At 33.3% G+C, this 7,807-nt stretch overlaps 1 protein-coding gene across 3 annotated transcripts in view; it reads left to right on the top strand.

Moving 5' to 3' along the window:
* The window catches only part of LOC133620592 (cytoglobin-1-like), a 64,711-nt gene that overhangs the window by 19,338 nt on the left and 37,566 nt on the right, over positions 1-7,807 (top strand). The window contains exon 1 of one of the 3 annotated variants that reach the window (XM_061982181.2): positions 7,623-7,717. The exons of the other annotated variants lie outside the window; for them this stretch is intronic. The gene's annotated coding sequence lies outside the window, so the exon portion shown is untranslated. Of the gene's footprint in view, positions 1-7,622; positions 7,718-7,807 lie in introns of those variants that run through there. 3 annotated transcript variants of the gene reach the window in all.

The following is a 7,807-nucleotide window of genomic DNA, read 5'->3' as shown; positions in this document are numbered from 1 at the left end:
GCAGGTATATTCTATTTGCTAATGTCTATATTAGATAATATGAGAATTTAAATGCTATTAGTGTTGTACAGTTACAGGTTGCACATACATAATGCCATGAAAAAAAAGCATAATGATCATAGTGATTGTAAATAATATGTTGGAGCCTTGATCTTTTCATGGAATAATCATTAGCTCTTGTCATACAAAATGTATTTCAGCGAAACTGCAAAAGGACGGTTCTACATAATCAATATATTTCAAGGAATATAATCTATGAATACAGGATTTAATTTACTGTACAATTCATAAAAATATTTTTTCATGACATGTGCTGATTGACCTGATCACTGACGTATAACAACACACCTTCCAGGTAAACATCCACACTTAATGTCAAAGAGTGGACAAAATCAATTGTGTGATTAATCTTAATTTACATAATTAATGCATTAATTTTTGATAATTCACATTAGCAAAGTTTTACAACCCAAATTTTTACATTTTTGTGTTACTTGTTATCCAAACTATACTTTAATATAATGTTAAAATGTACGCTTTAGTTATTTTCACTCAGTCCTGTTACCTTAACACATGACATAATATTCCTCCATAAGTCACATGGTCCACAGGTAGTTGCATCATTCACATCCTCTGCAGGGAAGGAACATTAAAAGTAAGTTTATAAAATGTTATGTATATTCCATCATATATAGAACACTATGACGGGGGGTTCAAATCTCAACACAGTCCTGTTACATACATTATTATTATTATTTTTAAATACATGTTTTTGTTGATGATTGTAATGTTTTTAGTGTCAACATGACATTAGCGTACATGCCATAAGGTTATATTTCATCTAAAATCTCACTCCTGTTACTTTCAGTGCTGTTATTAAAATGTGTCATCTTCAGCTTCGGAACCTTGTAAAATGAAGTTGTCTGGGATGAAACAATGAGTATTTTGAGTCGTGGAGTATGTGTTTTATCACATTTATAGCTTAGTTTTTATTACATTTTTTAGAGGGAACAAATATACATAGATGTCATAAGAATGTGCTGTAAATGTATGTTGGTTGAAATAATACAACATTTAAAAAGAAAAGCAAGAAGAAACACAACTAAACAAGTTATTTTTTCCCACTCTTCTAGTACTTATCGGCAAAAAGGTGCTTCTATACCAAAGATAAATATTGTTTAAAAAAAAATCTAAATTAGAAGTCCGTTTCAGTAATTTTTTTTTTTTGGTCTTCCCTCCAAAATATTTTATCACATTTAAAAATGAAAAAGACATAACTTAAGTTTATTTGGAAAATTACAACAATCACATGATTGAAGTTTTTTTTTTACCGTAATCATTAATAATAATAATAATAACAGACGACATGTTTATCGCAGGCCATTTTTTCGGTCTCCCTATTTTTTAATGAACGATTACTTCCTGCTGCTGTTTGCGGCACCTGCTGTTTGATGCGTCCCAATCCTGCGTTTATTTTGTAAAAACTACATTCCAAACGCCGTGAGTCAGACGCCACTTTGACCTGTGGGCTCCTTCTAAAGGCCGCCAATTATGCCTTAATTTCTCTTCAGTTTATTAAGAGGGAAAATGTCAAATATGATGGTAGAAAAAAAAACAACAAAATCAACAGCAAAAAAAATGCTTCAAAAAGAGAATATTATTTCAACTATTTTTTGGAATAATCGAGTTGTCGGAGTTAAATCTGGTGTTGCTACATGAAACCTTTAGAGGATTTTTTACAAATACGTGATAAAAAAAGATGGGGTTGACTGCTTCACGCGCAATTATTACAAAACAATACGGTTTATTGGGATCATATTCAAAATAAACAATTAATACTCAAAACAGTTCAACACATAGAAAAAAGGGAGAGTGAAGAAGCCAAACTTACTTGATCCAAATCATGTTCAATAAATATGAAGTGTTTGACACGATATTAAGTACAGTTCTTCTCCTTTGTTGTATTTTGAAAACACCATATGCTTATACTGTTTCTCAAACTGATACATATTTGATATTATTTCAAGCCTTTTTTTTAATTACATACTTTGATTCCACATACAAATACATACAATGTTGTGCATACAAATGTTTTAGAGTATGTTTAGATCTCAACTTGTTTTTCTCCCCTTTTGATGAGAAAAAATACTTTTTCTGCTAGCCTCTTTTGGCAACTTAAGGTTGTTTATTACTTATAGCTTGCACATATTATACATTTTTTATATTATCACTCTTATTGTATCTTCTTCAAGCTACAGATCCCTTTGATTAAAAAAGTAAGATTAATTACATTTTACACATCATAAATTGAGTAAAATGTAAATGAATGGTGGAATTTTGCTATTTCATACAACATCTAAATAAATGCTTTATTCATCTGTACCTACATATTTCCTAAAAAAAAACTATTTTATCCTCAACTCATGACAGTAGATTATATAAATATAAATAAATAGATCATATAAATGTTGTGTAATGCACCAGGAGTTTATGACGCCACATTTCTTCACTTAACACAAAAAGAATAATCAAATAAAAACACATTCTTTACAGTCTTTTTTTTTTTTTTAATACAAAAATCAAAACAAAGCAGTGTGAAAATGATCAGATAAAATTCCATAAATATGTGCATACACATACATATTATTATGTTATTATATCGTATTGCATTTTGATTACAACTAAATATCTCAAATAGGAAAAAGGTGTTCTTGTATTCTTACTTCAAGTTGTGTTTTTTTCAGAAAGTTCAATACATTGTGTAAATAAATAAATTGACAATTACTATTATAACAATAATAACAATAAGTTTGCAATACTAGCAGGGTATTACACACAAAAGAAGACCAACTTTGAAATACTAGTACTCACAGCGTATTTTGAAGTATCCATATTTTTGCTTCGGTCACAGAAGTTTTTGTTGGTAAAATGAAGAAAAATTTGTGAGTTAGAGGCAAGAAGAAGAAGTTTAGACTGCTGTTTTTTGTGTTGTTAGTTGAATGAATACGAGCTTTTTTCTTCTTTCTCTTCTTTTCTAACTCTTAATTCTGTAAAAACATCATCACTTAAAGCTACTGTATTGTGTGGAAAAGTGAAGTATGTATATACGATGTATAAATGTACATGTATATATGTTTGTTTGTTGGCCAGCAGCATGTTCACAAAATCAAATCAAACAAAAAATTTAAAAAATGTAAATGTTGAAAAGAGCAAAAATATGTAATATAATGACAAAAACATTACATTTCAATATCAATAAATAATAATAATGATACGCTTTGTCACCTTTAGCACAGGCTGAACATTTTTAGTTATTTATATATAGACATGTGTATATATATATGTATGTGTGTGTATATATATATATATATATATATATATATATATATATATATATATATATATATATATATATATATATATATATATATATATATATATATATATATATATATATATATACATACATATATGGATATATATATACAGTGTGTATATGTATGTGTATATATGTATATATATAACAATATACATATATTCATATGTAGTATATGTATGTATGCATGTATGTGTGTAATAACAATATCAAAATGACTTTGTTTTTTCAGTATGCAAACCTTGCTGGAAAATATTTGGAGACCTCTGTCTCAATACATGTATTGTATATATTAGTACATGTATATTTTAGTACATGTAATAATTCAATCCATCAAATGGAAGAAACAACCTCTTTGAGGATGTATGTTCTATTCAAATGCTAATGTTGGTCATGTTTTAAATAATAATCAGCATCATGATAAACAATACCGACTGCAGATGACAATGAACTTTGGACACTACAACCTATGTTGTCACCTTCTCTGTGTGTGCGTGTGTGTGTGTGTGTGTGTGTGTGTGTGTGTGTGTGTGTGTGTGTGTGTGTGTGTGTGTGTGTGTGTGTGTGTGTGTGTGTGTGTGTGTGTGTGTGTGTGTGTGTGTGTGTGTGTGTGATTCGTGTTACAAAAAAAAAGAAGACCGGTTAAAATAATACATCATGTTGGATTTAGAGAAGTCTCAAACCCATTATTTACAGAATCAAAAAAAAAAATTGATATTCCCCGACATATTGAATTTGCAAACAGCTAAAAATATGCACAAAGTCAACTATAACCTGCTATCCAAGAACGTACAACAATTATTCTCAACAACAAAAAAAAGAAGAAATAAAACCTTAAAAAATAATTTTAAACCTTTGTATGCACATACAACACTTAAAACTTTTAGCATATCAGTATGTCAAATAAAAATTACGGGATGGATTAAGTAAAGAAGTTAAAAATTGAACTGATATGATCCTGTTTAAGAGATTGTTCAAAATATTTGTGCTTACAGAGTACAAAGAAAAATAATGATGAGAGATACTTTCAACCTTATTAAAAATAAGATATTCTTCATCTCAGTATGTTAATAACGACTAAATTAATTACATATTACAAAACTATTGTGTTTCTGTCTCTGTCTGGGCTGTGCATCTAATCTAAAAGACCTTTTGCTTTCTCAAGAAAATAACGTTTGGTTTTTGTCAGTAAAAATCGTAAACGTATAATGTTTCAATCAACAACAATTAAACCTTATACCAACCATTTGCTGTGTGTGTGTGTGTGTGCGTGTGTGTGTGTGTGTGTGTGTGTGTGCGTGTGTGTGTGTGTGTGTGTGTGTGTGTGTGTGTGTGTGTGTGTGTGTGCGTGTGCGTGTGCGTGTGCGTGTGTATGTGTTTGTGTACTCAAAGGATCTGGTTTCTGGCTGGGATGACCTCTGACATTAAATCTGTCTCTGTCTCTTTCAGACGATCGTAAATGTATAAATTTCAATCCGTGCACATTCCGACCGAAATAATACATCATGTTGGATATAAAAAAAACATACAAACCGTTTATTTATTAAGTCAAAAATATTAAAGTTCTATAATTTGGTAAAATTGCAAACACCTAAAAGTATGCACAAAGCAAATTATAACCTGTCATCCGAGAACGTACAATGGTCACACCACGCACATTAACATATGGAATGTAGCCCATGTCAGCTCATCAAGGGTCTGTCGCAGTGGGGAGGGAATGGCACAAAATCTTGCAATTTGGTCAAAAACAGTAAATTAGCTCCGCTTCTTCATACTTCTTCTCGGACATGTGCGAGTGTTAATCTGTGATGTACTTTAATAAAACGCTTAGCTTATTAAAAATAAACTGTGCCAAACAACAATAATAAACAATACAAACTTTCCTTAATGTTAAAACACGAAACAAACATGGAGGCATTACAACAAGTTTATGTAAATTAGAAATGTTAAAAAATAAAATCATATCACAGTTATTGTGACCAAAATATCACGGTTATCATCAATTGTCAAATGTGCTCAAAAATAACTAATACCTTAAAATATTTTTAACAAAGTGTTATTTAAAATAAACACATGTATAAAACATTAGCAACATACCTATATAATATACTTTCTTTAGCAAAACAAACATTATGAATATTGTTCTACTATTATATGAGTTTTAAAATATGTTTTTTCTTTATATGTTTTAATTTGTAAATGTTTTAGAGCGTTTATTGTTAGAGGCAAAACGCTTGTTGTTTGTAAGACGTTAATGTGTTTTGTATTCCTAATGGATTCCTGAAGCTGTCTAGCTACGGTGAGAAAATGTTGAGTCAGAAAAAAAAAGAAAAAAAGCCTTTAGTCAAAGTCTGCCGCCTAATTTTGTTTATATACATATGTGCGGTTTTCTTAACACATCAAGAAAGCTTTGGTGTTGTTTTGTTTGTATTTATTGCCGCTATTTTGACCGTCCTCAAAACATTGATTACTAGTTTTTTTATCAGCACTTTTCATTGCTATAAAATGGACAAAACTTTAAGAGTTATTAGTATTCATGTAACAACGTAATAAACAGCACATTTACGGTATGAATAAATATTTCTAAACAAAGTTACCATCTTTATTGTTCGTTGGCATTAGGGATGTAACAATAAAGTATGGAAAAATATGAAGGACTTTAACCGCATGTGGCGCTCTCGTTTTCGCACGCCACTCTCACGCTCACACTCGGAAACAACCCCCACCTCTGGAATCAGACCCCGCCTACTTCTCTGCGCGCGAAATTCATTTGTGCAAAAGACGGGTTAGTGTGAGGAGCTCCTCAAAACTCCGGAGCTTTAAGGAAGAACGTACAGAAAGCAAAAAGAACTTACAGCTGGAGCATGTAAGACCCTCGTCGTCTTTTTCCATGATGTTGTCCGTGAGCAAGCCTTCGACGGCGGCCTCGTCTGGACTCTCTGGCGTAAGAAAAGCCTCCTTTCCACCCGGAGCAAAAAGGGGACATTTGTAAGTAAATATATATATATACCCCGCCTTCCGCCCGATTGTAGCTGAGATAGGCTCCAGCGCCCCCCGCGACCCCAAAGGGAATAAGCGGTAGAAAATGGATGGATGGATGGATATATATATATATATATGTATATTGTATATTGTATAGTCTTGGGTTCAATCCCGGGCTCGGGATCTTTTTGTGTGGAGTTTGCATGTCCTCCCCGTGACTGCGTGGGTTCCCTCCGGGTACTCTGGCTTCCTCCCACCTCCAAAGACATGCACCTGGGGATAAGTTGTTTGGCAACACTAAATTGGCCCTAGTGTGTGGATGTGAGTGTGAATGTTGTCTGTCTATCTGTGTTGGCCCTGCGATGAGGTGGCGACTTGTCCAGGGTGTACCCCGCCTTCCGCCCGATTGTAACTGAGATAGGCTCCAGCGCCCCCCGCGACCCCAAAGGGAATAAGCGGTAGAAAATGGATGGATGGATGGATGTTTTTTTTCTTCTAAAATGAAAATCATTTGACTCGTCAGATATATTAAAGTTCTATAATTTGGTAAAATTGCAAACAGCTAAAAGTATGCACAAGGCAAATTATAACCTGTCATCCGAGAACGTACAACAATTATTCTCAACAACAACAACAAAAAAAAGGAAAAATATAACCTTAAAAAAAAAAAAAAAAAAAAAAAAAAAAAAAAGGTGTGTGTGCGTGTGCATGTGTGTGTGTGATTCGTGTGTGATTCGTGTGTGTGTGTGTGTGTGTGTGTGTGTGTGTGTGTGTGTGTGTGTGTGTGTGTGTGTGTGTGTGTGTGTGTGTGTGTGTGTGTGTGTGTGTGTGTGTGTGTGTGTGTGTGTGTGTGTGAGTACATGCTGTTTATTACGCGCGTGATTTTTGAACATTTTGACGACTTTTGACCACTTTTCCAACTTTTCTCCATCACTCCTCCCTTTGTTGGGGTTCACAAGGCAGGCTGCGGGACTCGTGGGACTGGAACCCTGAGAGGTATTTTTACCATTTTTGACTGTCTTATCTCCTCTTCTTCCACACCTTCCTGTGCACCATTGTTGTGTGTGTGTGTGTGTGTGTGTGTGTGTGTGTGTGTGTGTGTGTGTGTGTGTGTGTGTGTGTGTGTGTGTGTGTGTGTGTGTGTGTGTGTGTGTGCGTGGGTACAATTTCACTAATCGGGCTTTCGACTCTTCTCTCTTTCAGCTGAAACAAGCAAATATCTCCTGTCTGATATTTGAAAACATATCCAAAAGATCCAACCATTCCGTAAGCATTCAAGCACCATTTGTCACGCAAAGACTCGGTTGGAGGAATTTGAGTGCGTTTCAAAAAAACTCTACTTTTGCGAGGAGCGGCCAGGTAAGTTTTATTATTTTTATAAATGGAAACTGGCGTTTCATTAATCATGGCTGCTAAAACAAAGGGTTTCTCCATCTTTTCCATTTCCTC

This window comes from Nerophis lumbriciformis, linkage group LG24 (assembly GCF_033978685.3).
Source record: "Nerophis lumbriciformis linkage group LG24, RoL_Nlum_v2.1, whole genome shotgun sequence".
NCBI lineage: Eukaryota > Metazoa > Chordata > Actinopteri > Syngnathiformes > Syngnathidae > Nerophis > Nerophis lumbriciformis.
This window is presented reverse-complemented; position numbering and strand designations above follow the sequence as displayed.